The sequence below is a fragment of the Oncorhynchus clarkii genome, chromosome 29 (assembly GCF_045791955.1).
Source record: "Oncorhynchus clarkii lewisi isolate Uvic-CL-2024 chromosome 29, UVic_Ocla_1.0, whole genome shotgun sequence".
Taxonomy (NCBI): Eukaryota; Metazoa; Chordata; class Actinopteri; order Salmoniformes; family Salmonidae; genus Oncorhynchus; species Oncorhynchus clarkii.
The window spans coordinates 48,377,365-48,396,727 of record NC_092175.1 but is presented as its reverse complement, the minus strand read 5'-3'; positions in this window follow the sequence as shown (position 1 = coordinate 48,396,727).

Genomic DNA, 19,363 nt, shown 5'->3' with positions numbered 1-19,363 from the left:
ATGACAGACCAGCTAGATCTACTCTCTCTATTATATTATGACAGACCAGCTAGATCTATTGTCTCTATTATATTATGACAGACCAGCTAGATCTACTGGCTCTATTATATTATGACAGACCAGCTAGATCAACTCTCTCTATTATATTATGACAGACCAGCTAGATCTACTGTCTCTATTGTATTATGACAGACCAGCTAGATCTACTGTCTCTATTGTATTATGACAGACCATGCTAGATCTACTGGCTCTATTATATTATTACAGACCAGCTAGATATAACGTCTCTATTATATTATGACAGACAAGCTAGATCTGCTCTCTCTATTATATTATGACAGACCAGCTAGATCTATTGTCTCTGTGTCTCTATTATCTGATGACAGACCAGCTAGATCTACTGTCTCTATTATATTATGACAGACCAGCTAGATCTATTGTCTCTATTATATTACGACAGACCAGCTAGATCTACTGGCTCTATTATATTATGACAGACCAGCTAGATCAACTGTCTCTATCATATTATGACAGACCAGCTAGATCTACTGTCTCTATTGTATTATGACAGACCAGCTAGATCTACTGTCTCTATTGTATTATGACAGACCAGCTAGATCCACTGGCTCTATTATATTATGACAGACCAGCTAGATCTACTGTCTCTATTATATTATGACAGACGAGCTAGATCTACTGGCTCTATTATATTATGACAGACCAGCTAGATATACTGGCTCTATTATATTATGCCAGACCAGCTAGATCTACTGTCTCTATTATATTATGACAGACCAGCTAGATATACTGGCTCTATTATATTATGACAGACAAGCTAGATCTACTGTCTCTATTATATTATGACCGACCAGCTATATCTAATTGGCTCTATTATATTTTAACAGACCAGCTAGATCAACTGTCTCTATTATATTATGACAGACCAGCTAGATCTGCTGTCTCTGTGTCTCTATTATCTAATGACAGACCAGCTAGATCCACTGGCTCTATTGTATTATGACAGACCAGCTAGATCTATTGTCTCTAATACAATTTGACAGACCAGCTAGATCTACTGTCTCTATTATATTATGACAGACCAGCTAGATCTAATGCCTGTATTGAATTATGACAGACCAGCTAGATCTACTGTCTCTATTATATTATGACAGACCAGCTAGATCTATCGTCTCTATTATATTATGACAGACCAGCTAGATCTACTGGCTCCATTATATAATGACAGATCAGCTAGATCAACTGTCTCTATTATATTATGACAGACCAGCTAGATCTACTGTTTCTATTGTATTATGACAGACCAGCTAGATCTACTGTCTCTATTGTATTATGACAGACCAGCTAGATCTACTCTCTCTATTATATTATGACAGACCAGCTAGATCTATTGTCTCTATTATATTATGACAGACCAGCTAGATCTATTGTCTCTGTGTCTCTATTATCTGATGACAGACCAGCTAGATCTACTGTCTCTATTATATTATGACAGACCAGCTAGATCTATTGTCTCTATTATATTACGACAGACCAGCTAGATCTACTGGCTCTATTATATTATGACAGACCAGCTAGATCAACTGTCTCTATCATATTATGACAGACCAGCTAGATCTACTGTCTCTATTGTATTATGACAGACCAGCTAGATCTACTGTCTCTATTGTATTATGACAGACCAGCTAGATCCACTGGCTCTATTATATTATGACAGACCAGCTAGATCTACTGTCTCTATTATATTATGACAGACGAGCTAGATCTACTGGCTCTATTATATTATGACAGACCAGCTAGATATACTGGCTCTATTATATTATGCCAGACCAGCTAGATCTACTGTCTCTATTATATTATGACAGACCAGCTAGATATACTGGCTCTATTATATTATGACAGACAAGCTAGATCTACTGTCTCTATTATATTATGACCGACCAGCTATATCTAATTGGCTCTATTATATTTTAACAGACCAGCTAGATCAACTGTCTCTATTATATTATGACAGACCAGCTAGATCTGCTGTCTCTGTGTCTCTATTATCTAATGACAGACCAGCTAGATCCACTGGCTCTATTGTATTATGACAGACCAGCTAGATCTATTGTCTCTAATACAATTTGACAGACCAGCTAGATCTACTGTCTCTATTATATTATGACAGACCAGCTAGATCTAATGCCTGTATTGAATTATGACAGACCAGCTAGATCTACTGTCTCTATTATATTATGACAGACCAGCTATTTCTATCGTCTCTATTATATTATGACAGACCAGCTAGATCTACTGGCTCCATTATATAATGACAGATCAGCTAGATCAACTGTCTCTATTATATTATGACAGACCAGCTAGATCTACTGTTTCTATTGTATTATGACAGACCAGCTAGATCTACTGTCTCTATTGTATTATGACAGACCAGCTAGATCTACTCTCACTATTATATTATGACAGACCAGCTAGATCTATTGTCTCTATTATATTATGACAGACCAGCTAGATCTACTGGCTCTATTATATTATGACAGACCAGCTAGATCAACTCTCTCTATTATATTATGACAGACCAGCTAGATCTACTGTCTCTATTGTATTATAACAGACCAGCTAGATCTACTGGCTCTATTGTATTATGACAGACCATGCTAGATCTACTGGCTCTATTATATTATTACAGACCAGCTAGATATAACGTCTCTATTATATTATGACAGACAAGCTAGATCTGCTCTCTCTATTATATTATGACAGACCAGCTAGATCTATTGTCTCTGTGTCTCTATTATCTGATGACAGACCAGCTAGATCTACTGTCTCTATTATATTATGACAGACCAGCTAGATCTATTGTCTCTATTATATTACGACAGACCAGCTAGATCTACTGGCTCTATTATATTATGACAGACCAGCTAGATCAACTGTCTCTATCATATTATGACAGACCAGCTAGATCTACTGTCTCTATTGTATTATGACAGACCAGCTAGATCTACTGTCTCTATTGTATTATGACAGACCAGCTAGATCCACTGGCTCTATTATATTATGACAGACCAGCTAGATCTACTGTCTCTATTATATTATGACAGACGAGCTAGATCTACTGGCTCTATTATATTATGACAGACCAGCTAGATATACTGGCTCTATTATATTATGCCAGACCAGCTAGATCTACTGTCTCTATTATATTATGACAGACCAGCTAGATATACTGGCTCTATTATATTATGACAGACAAGCTAGATCTACTGTCTCTATTATATTATGACAGACCAGCTAGATCTGCTGTCTCTGTGTCTCTATTATCTAATGACAGACAAGCTAGATCTACTCTCTCTACTACAATATGACAGACCAGCTATATCTACTGTCTCTATTATAATGTGACAGACCAGCTAGATCTACTGTCTCTATTATATTACGACAGACCAGCTAGATCTACTGGCTCTATTATATTATGACAGACCAGCTAGATCAACTGTCTCTATCATATTATGACAGACCAGCTAGATCTACTGTCTCTATTGTATTATGACAGACCAGCTAGATCTACTGTCTCTATTGTATTATGACAGACCAGCTAGATCCACTGGCTCTATTATATTATGACAGACCAGCTAGATCTACTGTCTCTATTATATTATGACAGACGAGCTAGATCTACTGGCTCTATTATATTATGACAGACCAGCTAGATATACTGGCTCTATTATATTATGCCAGACCAGCTAGATCTACTGTCTCTATTATATTATGACAGACCAGCTAGATATACTGGCTCTATTATATTATGACAGACAAGCTAGATCTACTGTCTCTATTATATTATGACCGACCAGCTATATCTAATTGGCTCTATTATATTTTAACAGACCAGCTAGATCAACTGTCTCTATTATATTATGACAGACCAGCTAGATCTGCTGTCTCTGTGTCTCTATTATCTAATGACAGACAAGCTAGATCTACTCTCTCTACTACAATATGACAGACCAGCTATATCTACTGTCTCTATTATAATGTGACAGACCAGCTAGATCTACTGTCTCTATTATATTATGACAGACCAGCTAGATCTGCTGTCTCTATTATATTATGACAGACCAGCTAGATCTACTGTCTCTATTATATTATGACAGACCAGCTAGATCTGCTGTCTCTATTATATGATGACAGACCAGCTAGATCTACTGTCTCTATTATATTATGACAGACCAGCTAGATTTACTGTCTCTATTATGTTATGACAGACCAGCTATATCTACTGTCTCTACTGTATTATGGCAGACCAGCTAGATCTACTGTCTCTATTGTATTATGACAGACCAGCTAGATATAATGTCTCTATTATATTATGACAGACCAGCTAGATCTACTGTCTCTATTATATTATGACAGACCAGCTAGATATACTGGCTCTATTATATTATGACAGACAAGCTAGATCTACTGTCTCTATTATATTATGACCGACCAGCTATATCTAATTGGCTCTATTATATTTTAACAGACCAGCTAGATCAACTGTCTCTATTATATTATGACAGACCAGCTAGATCTGCTGTCTCTGTGTCTCTATTATCTAATGACAGACAAGCTAGATCTACTCTCTCTACTACAATATGACAGACCAGCTATATCTACTGTCTCTATTATAATGTGACAGACCAGCTAGATCTACTGTCTCTATTATATTATGACAGACCAGCTAGATCTGCTGTCTCTATTATATTATGACAGACCAGCTAGATCTACTGTCTCTATTATATTATGACAGACCAGCTAGATCTGCTGTCTCTATTATATGATGACAGACCAGCTAGATCTACTGTCTCTATTATATTATGACAGACCAGCTAGATTTACTGTCTCTATTATGTTATGACAGACCAGCTATATCTACTGTCTCTACTGTATTATGGCAGACCAGCTAGATCTACTGTCTCTATTGTATTATGACAGACCAGCTAGATATAATGTCTCTATTATATTATGACAGACCAGCTAGATCTATTGTCTCTATTATATTATGACAGACCAGCTAGATCTACTGTCTCTATTATATTATGACAGACCAGCTAGATCTACTGTCCCTGGGTCTCTTTTATATTATGAAAAACCAGCTAGATCTACTGTCGCTGTATCTCAATTATATTATGACAGACCAGCTAGATCTGCTGTCTCTTTTGAATTATGACAGACCAGCTAGATCTACTGTCTCTATTATACTATGACAGACCAGCTAGATCTACTCTCTCTATTATATTATGACAGACCAGCTAGATAAACTGTCTCTATTGAATTATGACAGACCAGCTAGATCTACTGTCTCTGGGTCTCTATTATATTATGAAAAACCAGCTAGTTCTACTGTCGCTGTATCTGTCTTATATTATGACAGGCCAGCAAGATCTACTGTCTCTATTATACTATGACAGACCAGCTAGATCTACTCTCTCTATTATATTATGACAGACCAGCTAGATAAACTGTCTCTATTGAATTATGACAGACCAGCTAGATCTACTGTCTCTGGGTCTCTTTTATATTATGAAAAACCAGCTAGATCTACTGTCGCTGTATCTCAATTATATTATGACAGACCAGCTAGATCTGCTGTCTCTATTGAATTATGACAGACCAGCTAGATCTACTGTCTCTATTATATTATGACAGACCAGCTAGATAAACTGTCTCTATTGAATTATGACAGACCAGCTAGATCTACTGTCGCTGTATCTCTCTTATATTATGACAGGCCAGCAAGATCTACTGTCTCTATTATATTATGACAGACCAGCTAGATTTACTGTCTCTATTATATTGTGACAGACCAGCTAGTTCTACTGTCTATATTATATTATGACAGACCAGCTAGATCAACTGCCTCTATTATATTATGACAGACCATCTACATTTACTGTCTCTATTATATTATGACAGACCAGCTAGATCTACTGTCTCTATTATATTGTGACAGACCAGCTAGATCTGCTGTCTCTATTATATTATGACAGACCAGCTAGATCTACTGTCTCTATTATATTTTGACAGACCATCTAGATCTACTGGCTCTATTATACTATGATAGACCAGCTAGATCTGCTGTCTCTATTAAAGTATGACAGACCAGCTACATATACTGTCTCTATTATATTATGACAGACCAGCTAGATCTATTGTCTCTAATACAATTTGACAGACCAGCTAGATCTACTGTCTCTATTATATTATGACAGACCAGCTAGATCTAATGCCTGTATTGTATTATGACAGACCAGCTAGATCTACTGTCTTTATTATATTATGACAGACCAGCTAGATCTACTGTCTATATTATATTATGACAGACCAGCAACGTCTGCTGTGTCTATTACATTATGACAGACAAGCTAGATCTACTGTCTCTATTATATTATGACAGACCAGCTAGATCTACTTTCTCTGGGTCTCTTTTATATTATGAAAAACCAGCTAGATCTACTGTCGCTGTATCTCAATTATATTATGACAGACCAGCTAGATCTGCTGTCTCTATTGAATTATGACAGACCAGCTAGATCTACTGTCTCTATTATACTATGACAGACCAGCTAGATCTACTCTCTCTATTATATTATGACAGACCAGCTAGATAAACTGTCTCTATTGAATTATGACAGACCAGCTAGATCTACTGTCTCTGGGTCTGTATTATATTACGAAAAACCAGCTAGATCTACTGTCGCTGTGTCTCTCTTATATTATGACAGGCCAGCAAGATCTACTGTCTCTATTATATTATGACAGACCAGCTAGATTTACTTTCTCTATTATATTGTGACAGACCAGCTAGTTCTACTGTCTATATTATATTATGACAGACCAGCTAGATCTACTGTCTCTATTATATTATGACAGACCAGCTCGATCTGCTGTCTCTATTGTATTATGACAGACCAGCTAGATCTACTGTCTCTAGTATATTATGACTGACCAGGTAGATATACTGTCTCTATTATATTATGACAGACCAGCTAGATCTACTGTCTCTATTATATTATGACAGACCAGCTAGATCTACTCTCTCTATTGTATTATGACTGATGAGCTAGATCTGTTGTCTCTATTACATTATGACAGACCAGCTAGATCAACTGCCTCTAGTAAATTATGAGCGACCAGCTAGATCTACTGTCTCTATTATATTATGACAGACCAGCTACTATCTCTAGGTCTCTATCATATTATGACAGACCAGCTAGATCTACTGTCTCTATTATAATATGACAGACAAGCTAGATCTACTGTCTCTATTATATTATGACAGACCAACTAGATCTACTGTCTCGAGGTCTCTATTATATTATGACAGACCAGCTAGATCTACTGTCTCTATTATATTATGACAGACCAGCTAGATATACTGTCTCTATTATAAATTGAAAGACCAGCTAGATCTACTGTCTCTATTATATTATGACAGACCAGCTAGATCTACTGTCTCTAGTATATTTTGACAGACCAGTAGATCTACTGGCTCTATTATACTATGACAGACCAGCAAGATCTACTGGCTCTATTATATTATGACAGAGCAGCTAGATCTGTTGGCTCTATTACACTATGACAGACCAGCTAGATCTAATGTCTCTATTAAATTATGACAGACCAGCTAGATTAACTGTCTCTATTGTATTATGACAGACGAGCTAGATCAACTGTCTCTATTGAATTATGACAGACCAGCTAGATCTGTTGTCTCTATTACATTATGACAGACCAGCTAGATCTACGGTCTGTTATATTAGGACAGACCAGCTAAATCTACTGTCTCTATTATATTATGACAGAGCAGCTAAATCTACTGCCTCTAATAAATTATGACAGACCAACTAGATCTACTGTCTCTCTTATATTATGACAGACCAGCTAGATCTACTGTCTCGAGGTCTCTATTATATTATGACAGACCAGCTAGATCTACTGTCTCTATTATATTATGACAGACCAGCTAGATATACTGGCTCTATTATATTATGACAGACAAGCTAGATCTACTGTCTCTATTATATTATGACCGACCAGCTATATCTAATTGGCTCTATTATATTTTAACAGACCAGCTAGATCAACTGTCTCTATTATATTATGACAGACCAGCTAGATCTGCTGTCTCTGTGTCTCTATTATCTAATGACAGACAAGCTAGATCTACTCTCTCTACTACAATATGACAGACCAGCTATATCTACTGTCTCTATTATAATGTGACAGACCAGCTAGATCTACTGTCTCTATTATATTATGACAGACCAGCTAGATCTGCTGTCTCTATTATATTATGACAGACCAGCTAGATCTATTGTCTCTATTATATTATGACAGACCAGCTAGATCTGCTGTCTCTATTATATGATGACAGACCAGCTAGATCTACTGTCTCTATTATATTATGACAGACCAGCTAGATTTACTGTCTCTATTATGTTATGACAGACCAGCTATATCTACTGTCTCTACTGTATTATGGCAGACCAGCTAGATCTACTGTCTCTATTGTATTATGACAGACCAGCTAGATATAATGTCTCTATTATATTATGACAGACCAGCTAGATCTATTGTCTCTATTATATTATGACAGACCAGCTAGATCTACTGTCTCTATTATATTATGACAGACCAGCTAGATCTACTGTCTCGAGGTCTCTATTATATTATGACAGACCAGCTAGATCTACTGTCTCTATTATATTATGACAGACCAGCTAGATATACTGGCTCTATTATATTATGACAGACAAGCTAGATCTACTGTCTCTATTATATTATGACCGACCAGCTATATCTAATTGGCTCTATTATATTTTAACAGACCAGCTAGATCAACTGTCTCTATTATATTATGACAGACCAGCTAGATCTGCTGTCTCTGTGTCTCTATTATCTAATGACAGACAAGCTAGATCTACTCTCTCTACTACAATATGACAGACCAGCTATATCTACTGTCTCTATTATAATGTGACAGACCAGCTAGATCTACTGTCTCTATTATATTATGACAGACCAGCTAGATCTGCTGTCTCTATTATATTATGACAGACCAGCTAGATCTATTGTCTCTATTATATTATGACAGACCAGCTAGATCTGCTGTCTCTATTATATGATGACAGACCAGCTAGATCTACTGTCTCTATTATATTATGACAGACCAGCTAGATTTACTGTCTCTATTATGTTATGACAGACCAGCTATATCTACTGTCTCTACTGTATTATGGCAGACCAGCTAGATCTACTGTCTCTATTGTATTATGACAGACCAGCTAGATATAATGTCTCTATTATATTATGACAGACCAGCTAGATCTATTGTCTCTATTATATTATGACAGACCAGCTAGATCTACTGTCTCTATTATATTATGACAGACCAGCTAGATCTACTGTCTCTGGGTCTCTTTTATATTATGAAAAACCAGCTAGATCTACTGTCGCTGTATCTCAATTATATTATGACAGACCAGCTAGATCTGCTGTCTCTATTGAATTATGACAGACCAGCTAGATCTACTGTCTCTATTATACTATGACAGACCAGCTAGATCTACTCTCTCTATTATATTATGACAGACCAGCTAGATAAACTGTCTCTATTGAATTATGACAGACCAGCTAGATCTACTGTCTCTGGGTCTCTATTATATTATGAAAAACCAGCTAGTTCTACTGTCGCTGTATCTGTCTTATATTATGACAGGCCAGCAAGATCTACTGTCTCTATTATACTATGACAGACCAGCTAGATCTACTCTCTCTATTATATTATGACAGACCAGCTAGATAAACTGTCTCTATTGAATTATGACAGACCAGCTAGATCTACTGTCTCTGGGTCTCTTTTATATTATGAAAAACCAGCTAGATCTACTGTCGCTGTATCTCAATTATATTATGACAGACCAGCTAGATCTGCTGTCTCTATTGAATTATGACAGACCAGCTAGATCTACTGTCTCTATTATATTATGACAGACCAGCTAGATAAACTGTCTCTATTGAATTATGACAGACCAGCTAGATCTACTGTCTCTGGGTCTCTATTATATTATGAAAAACCAGCTAGTTCTACTGTCGCTGTATCTCTCTTATATTATGACAGGCCAGCAAGATCTACTGTCTCTATTATATTATGACAGACCAGCTAGATTTACTGTCTCTATTATATTGTGACAGACCAGCTAGTTCTACTGTCTATATTATATTATGACAGACCAGCTAGATCAACTGCCTCTATTATATTATGACAGACCATCTACATTTACTGTCTCTATTATATTATGACAGACCAGCTAGATCTACTGTCTCTATTATATTGTGACAGACCAGCTAGATCTGCTGTCTCTATTATATTATGACAGACCAGCTAGATCTACTGTCTCTATTATATTTTGAGAGACCATCTAGATCTACTGGCTCTATTATACTATGATAGACCAGCTAGATCTGCTGTCTCTATTAAAGTATGACAGACCAGCTACATTTACTGTCTCTATTATATTATGACAGACCAGCTAGATCTATTGTCTCTAATACAATTTGACAGACCAGCTAGATCTACTGTCTCTATTATATTATGACAGACCAGCTAGATCTAATGCCTGTATTGTATTATGACAGACCAGCTAGATCTACTGTCTTTATTATATTATGACAGACCAGCTAGATCTACTGTCTATATTATATTATGACAGACCAGCAACGTCTGCTGTGTCTATTACATTATGACAGACAAGCTAGATCTACTGTCTCTATTATATTATGACAGACCAGCTAGATCTACTTTCTCTGGGTCTCTTTTATATTATGAAAAACCAGCTAGATCTACTGTCGCTGTATCTCAATTATATTATGACAGACCAGCTAGATCTGCTGTCTCTATTGAATTATGACAGACCAGCTAGATCTACTGTCTCTATTATACTATGACAGACCAGCTAGATCTACTCTCTCTATTATATTATGACAGACCAGCTAGATAAACTGTCTCTATTGAATTATGACAGACCAGCTAGATCTACTGTCTCTGGGTCTGTATTATATTACGAAAAACCAGCTAGATCTACTGTCGCTGTGTCTCTCTTATATTATGACAGGCCAGCAAGATCTACTGTCTCTATTATATTATGACAGACCAGCTAGATTTACTTTCTCTATTATATTGTGACAGACCAGCTAGATCTACTGTCTATATTATATTATGACAGACCAGCTAGATCTACTGTCTCTATTATATTATGACAGACCAGCTCGATCTGCTGTCTCTATTGTATTATGACAGACCAGCTAGATCTACTGTCTCTAGTATATTATGACTGACCAGGTAGATATACTGTCTCTATTATATTATGACAGACCAGCTAGATCTACTGTCTCTATTATATTATGACAGACCAGCTAGATCTACTCTCTCTATTGTATTATGACTGATGAGCTAGATCTGTTGTCTCTATTACATTATGACAGACCAGCTAGATCAACTGCCTCTAGTAAATTATGAGCGACCAGCTAGATCTACTGTCTCTATTATATTATGACAGACCAGCTACTATCTCTAGGTCTCTATCATATTATGACAGACCAGCTAGATCTACTGTCTCTATTATAATATGACAGACAAGCTAGATCTACTGTCTCTATTATATTATGACAGACCAGCGAGATCTACTGTCTCTATTATATTATGACAGACCAGCTAAATCTACTGCCTCTAATAAATTATGACAGACCAACTAGATCTACTGTCTCGAGGTCTCTATTATATTATGACAGACCAGCTAGATCTACTGTCTCTATTATATTATGACAGACCAGCTAGATATACTGTCTCTATTATAAATTGAAAGACCAGCTAGATCTACTGTCTCTATTATATTATGACAGACCAGCTAGATCTACTGTCTCTAGTATATTTTGACAGACCAGTAGATCTACTGGCTCTATTATACTATGACAGACCAGCAAGATCTACTGGCTCTATTATATTATGACAGAGCAGCTAGATCTGCTGGCTCTATTACACTATGACAGACCAGCTAGATCTAATGTCTCTATTAAATTATGACAGACCAGCTAGATCAACTGTCTCTATTGTATTATGACAGACGAGCTAGATCAACTGTCTCTATTGAATTATGACAGACCAGCTAGATCTGTTGTCTCTATTACATTATGACAGACCAGCTAGATCTACGGTCTGTTATATTAGGACAGACCAGCTAAATCTACTGTCTCTATTATATTATGACAGAGCAGCTAAATCTACTGCCTCTAATAAATTATGACAGACCAACTAGATCTACTGTCTCTCTTATATTATGACAGACCAGCTAGATCTACTGTCTCGAGGTCTCTATTATATTATGACAGACCAGCTAGATCTACTGTCTCTATTATATTATGACAGACCAGCTAGATATACTGTCTCTATTATAATTTGAAAGACCAGCTAGATCTACTGTCTCTATTATATTATGATAGACCAGCTAGATCTACTGTCTCTAGTATATTTTGACAGACCAGTAGATCTACTGGCTCTATTATACTATGACAGACCAGCAAGTTCTACTGGCTCTATTATATTATGACAGAGCAGCTAGATCTACTGGCTCTATTACACTATGACAGACCAGCTAGATCTAATGTCTCTATTAAATTATGACAGACCAGCTAGATTAACTGTCTCTATTGTATTATGACAGACGAGCTAGATCAACTGTCTCTATTGAATTATGACAGACCAGCTAGATCTGTTGTCTCTATTACATTATGACAGACCAGCTAGATCTACGGTCTGTTATATTATGACAGACCAGCTAAATCTACTGTCTCTATTATATTATGACAGACCAGCTAGATCGACTGTCTCTATTATATTATGACAGACCAGCTAGATCTACTGTCTCTATTATATTATGACAGACCAGCTAGATCAACTGCCTCTATTAAATTATGAAAGACCAGCTAGATCTACTGTCTCTATTATATTATGACAGACCAGATAGATCTACTATCTCTAGGTCTCTATTATATTATGACAGACCAGCTAGATCTACTGTCTCTATTATAATATGACAGACCAGCTAGATCTACTCTCTATATTGTATTATGACAGACCAGCTAGATCTACTGGCTCTATTATATTATGACAGACCAGCTAGATCTGCTGTCTCTATTACATTATGACAGAGCAGCTAGATATACTGTTTCTATTATATTATGACAGAGCATCTAGATCTAATGTCTCAATTATATTATGACAGACCACCTATATCTGCTGTCTCTATTGAATTATGACAGACCAGCTAGATCTACTGTCTATATTATATTATGACAGACCAGCAACATCTGCTGTGTCTATTACATTATGACAGACCAGCTAGATCTACTGTCTCTATTATATTATGACAGACCAGCTAGATCTACTGTCTCTAGTATATTATGACTGACCAGCTAGATCTACTGTCTCTATTACATTATGACAGACCAGCTGGATCTACTGCCTATATTATATTATGACAGACCAGCTAGATCTAGGGTCTATTATATTATGACAGACCAGCTAAATCTACTGTCTCTATTATATTATGACAGACCAGCTAGATCGACTGTCTCTATTATATTATGACAGACCAGCTAGATCTACTGTCTCTATTATATTATGAAAGACCAGCTAGATCTACTGTCTCTATTATATTATGACAGACCAGATAGATCTACTATCTCTAGGTCTCTATTATATTATGACAGACCAGCTAGATCTACTGTCTCTATTATAATATGACAGACCAGCTAGATCTACTGTCTATATTGTATTATGACAGTCCAGCTAGATCTACTGGCTCTATTATATTATGACAGACCAGCTAGATCTGCTGTCTCTATTACATTATGACAGAGCAGCTAGATATACTGTTTCTATTATATTATGACAGAGCATCTAGATCTAATGTCTCAATTATATTATGACAGACCACCTATATCTGCTGTCTCTATTGAATTATGACAGACCAGCTAGATCTACTGTCTATATTATATTATGACAGACCAGCAACATCTGCTGTGTCTATTACATTATGACAGACCAGCTAGATCTACTGTCTCTATTATATTATGACAGACCAGCTAGATCTACTGTCTCTAGTATATTATGACTGACCAGCTAGATCTACTGTCTCTATTACATTATGACAGACCAGCTGGATCTACTGCCTATATTATATTATGACAGACCAGCTAGATCTAGGGTCTATTATATTATGACAGACCAGCTAAATCTACTGTCTCTATTATATTATGACAGACCAGCTAGATCGACTGTCTCTATTATATTATGACAGACCAGCTAGATCTACTGTCTCTATTATATTATGACAGACCAGCTAGATCTACTGTCTCTATTATATTATGACAGACCAGCTAGATCTACTATCTCTAGGTCTCTATTATATTATGACAGACCAGCTAGATCTACTGTCTCTATTATAATATGACAGACCAGCTAGATCTACTGTCTATATTGTATTATGACAGACCAGCTAGAACTAATGGCTCTATTATATTATGACAGACCAGCTAGATCTGCTGTCTCTATTACATTAAGACAGAGCAGCTAGATCTACTGTCTCTGGGTCTCTATTATATTATGAAAAACCAGCTAGATCTACTGTCGCTGTGTCTCAATTATATTATGACAGACCAGCTAGATCTGCTGTCTCTATTGAATTATGACAGACCAGCTAGATCTACTGTCTCTATTATACTATGACAGACCAGCTAGATCTACTCTCTCTATTATATTATGACAGACCAGCTAGATAAACTGTCTCTGGGTCTCTATTATATTATGAAAAACCAGCTAGATCTACTGTCGCTGTGTCTCTCTTATATTATGACAGGCCAGCAAGATCTACTGTCTCTATTATATTATGACAGACCAGCTAGATTTACTGTCTCTATTATATTATGACAGACCAGCTAGATCTGCTGTCTCTATTGAATTATGACAGACCAGCTATATCTACTGTCTATATTATATTATCACAGACCAGCAACATCTGCTGTGTCTATTACATTATGACAGACCAGCTAGATCTACTGTCTCTATTATATTATGACAGACCAGCTAGATCTACTGTCTCTAGTATATTATGACTGACCAGCTAGATCTACTGTCTCTATTACATTATGACAGACCAGCTGGATCTACTGCCTATATTATATTATGACAGACCAGCTAGATCTACGGTCTATTATATTATGAAAGACCAGCTAGATCTACTGGCTCTATTATATTATGACAGACCAGCTAGATCTGCTGTCTCTATTACATTAAGACAGAGCAGCTAGATATACTGTTTCTATTATATTATGACAGACCAGCTAGATCTACTGTCTCTATTATATTATGACAGACCAGCTAGATCAACTGTCTCTGGGTCTCTATTATATTATGAAAAACCAGCTAGATCTACTGTCGCTGTGTCTCAATTATATTATGACAGACCAGCTAGATCTGCTGTCTCTATTGAATTATGACAGACCAGCTAGATCTACTGTCTCTATTATACTATGACAGACCAGCTAGATCTACTCTCTCTATTATATTATGACAGACCAGCTAGATAAACTGTCTCTATTGAATTATGAATGACCAGCTAGATCTACTGTCTCTATTATATTATGACAGACCAGATAGATCTACTATCTCTAGGTCTCTATTATATTATGACAGACCAGCTAGATCTACTGTCTCTATTATAATATGACAGACCAGCTAGATCTACTGTCTATATTGTATTATGACAGACCACCTATATCTGCTGTCTCTATTGAATTATGACAGACCAGCTAGATCTACTGTCTATATTATATTATGACAGACCAGCAACATCTGCTGTGTCTATTACATTATGACAGACCAGCTAGATCTACTGTCTCTATTATATTATGACAGACCAGCTAGATCTACTGTCTCTAGTATATTATGACTGACCAGCTAGATCTACTGTCTCTATTACATTATGACAGACCAGCTGGATCTACTGCCTATATTATATTATGACAGACCAGCTAGATCTAGGGTCTATTATATTATGACAGACCAGCTAAATCTACTGTCTCTATTATATTATGACAGACCAGCTAGATCGACTGTCTCTATTATATTATGACAGACCAGCTAGATCTACTGTCTCTATTATATTATGACAGACCAGCTAGATCTACTGTCTCTATTATATTATGACAGACCAGCTAGATCTACTATCTCTAGGTCTCTATTATATTATGACAGACCAGCTAGATCTACTGTCTCTATTATAATATGACAGACCAGCTAGATCTACTGTCTATATTGTATTATGACAGACCAGCTAGAACTAATGGCTCTATTATATTATGACAGACCAGCTAGATCTGCTGTCTCTATTACATTAAGACAGAGCAGCTAGATCTACTGTCTCTGGGTCTCTATTATATTATGAAAAACCAGCTAGATCTACTGTCGCTGTGTCTCAATTATATTATGACAGACCAGCTAGATCTGCTGTCTCTATTGAATTATGACAGACCAGCTAGATCTACTGTCTCTATTATACTATGACAGACCAGCTAGATCTACTCTCTCTATTATATTATGACAGACCAGCTAGATAAACTGTCTCTGGGTCTCTATTATATTATGAAAAACCAGCTAGATCTACTGTCGCTGTGTCTCTCTTATATTATGACAGGCCAGCAAGATCTACTGTCTCTATTATATTATGACAGACCAGCTAGATTTACTGTCTCTATTATATTATGACAGACCAGCTAGATCTGCTGTCTCTATTGAATTATGACAGACCAGCTATATCTACTGTCTATATTATATTATCACAGACCAGCAACATCTGCTGTGTCTATTACATTATGACAGACCAGCTAGATCTACTGTCTCTATTATATTATGACAGACCAGCTAGATCTACTGTCTCTAGTATATTATGACTGACCAGCTAGATCTACTGTCTCTATTACATTATGACAGACCAGCTGGATCTACTGCCTATATTATATTATGACAGACCAGCTAGATCTACGGTCTATTATATTATGACAGACCAGCTAGATCTACTGGCTCTATTATATTATGACAGACCAGCTAGATCTGCTGTCTCTATTACATTAAGACAGAGCAGCTAGATATACTGTTTCTATTATATTATGACAGACCTGCTAGATCTACTGTCTCTAATATATTATGACAGACCAGCTAGATCTACTGTCTCTGGGTCTCTATTATATTATGAAAAACCAGCTAGATCTACTGTCGCTGTGTCTCAATTATATTATGACAGACCAGCTAGATCTGCTGTCTCTATTGAATTATGACAGACCAGCTAGATCTACTGTCTCTATTATACTATGACAGACCAGCTAGATCTACTCTCTCTATTATATTATGACAGACCAGCTAGATAAACTGTCTCTATTGAATTATGAATGACCAGCTAGATCTACTGTCTCTGGGTCTCTATTATATTATGAAAAACCAGCTAGATCTACTGTCGCTGTGTCTCTCTTATATTATGACAGGCCAGCAAGATCTACTGTCTCTATTATATTATGACAGACCAGCTAGATTTACTGTCTCTATTATATTGTGACAGACCAGCTAGTTCTACTGTCAATATTATATTATGACAGACCAGCTAGATCTACTGTCTCTATTATATTATGACAGACCAGCTCGATCTGCTGTCTCTATTGTATTATGACAGACCAGCTAGATCTACTGTCTCTAGTATATTATGACTGACCAGTAGATCTACTCTCTCAATTGTATTATGACAGATGAGCTAGATCTGTTGTCTCTATTACATTATGACAGACCAGCTAGATCAACTGCCTCTAGTAAATTATGAGCGACCAGCTAGATCTACTGTCTCTATTATATTATGACAGACCAGCTACTATCTCTAGGTCTCTATTATATTATGACAGACCAGCTAGATCTACCGTCTCTATTATAATATGACAGACAAGCTAGATCTACTGTCTCTATTATATTATGACAGACCAGCTAGATCTACTGTCTCTATTATATTATGACAGACCAGCTCGATCTGCTGTCTCTATTGTATTATGACAGACCAGCTAGATCTACTGTCTCTAGTATATTATGACTGACCAGTAGATCTACTCTCTCAATTGTATTATGACAGATGAGCTAGATCTGTTGTCTCTATTACATTATGACAGACCAGCTAGATCAACTGCCTCTAGTAAATTATGAGCGACCAGCTAGATCTACTGTCTCTATTATATTATGACAGACCAGCTACTATCTCTAGGTCTCTATTATATTATGACAGACCAGCTAGATCTACCGTCTCTATTATAATATGACAGACAAGCTAGATCTACTGTCTCTATTATATTATGACAGACCAGCTAGATCTACTGTCTCTATTATATTATGACAGACCAGCTAGATCTAGTGTCTCTAGTATATTATGACTGACCAGCTAGATCTACTGTCTCTATTACATTATGACAGACCAGCTGGATCTACTGCCTATATTATATTATGACAGACCAGCTAGATCTACGGTCTATTATATTATGACAGACCAGCTAGATCTACTGGCTCTATTATATTATGACAGACCAGCTAGATCTGCTGTCTCTATTACATTAAGACAGAGCAGCTAGATATACTGTTTCTATTATATTATGACAGACCAGCTAGATCTACTGTCTCTATTATATTATGACAGACCAGCTAGATCTACTGTCTCTGGGTCTCTATTATATTATGAAAAACCAGCTAGATCTACTGTCGCTGTGTCTCAATTATATTATGACAGACCAGCTAGATCTGCTGTCTCTATTGAATTATGACAGACCAGCTAGATCTACTGTCTCTATTATACTATGACAGACCAGCTAGATCTACTCTCTCTATTATATTATGACAGACCAGCTAGATAAACTGTCTCTATTGAATTATGAATGACCAGCTAGATCTACTGTCTCTGGGTCTCTATTATATTATGAAAAACCAGCTAGATCTACTGTCGCTGTGTCTCTCTTATATTATGACAGGCCAGCAAGATCTACTGTCTCTATTATATTATGACAGACCAGCTAGATTTACTGTCTCTATTATATTGTGACAGACCAGCTAGTTCTACTGTCAATATTATATTATGACAGACCAGCTAGATCTACTGTCTCTATTATATTATGACAGACCAGCTCGATCTGCTGTCTCTATTGTATTATGACAGACCAG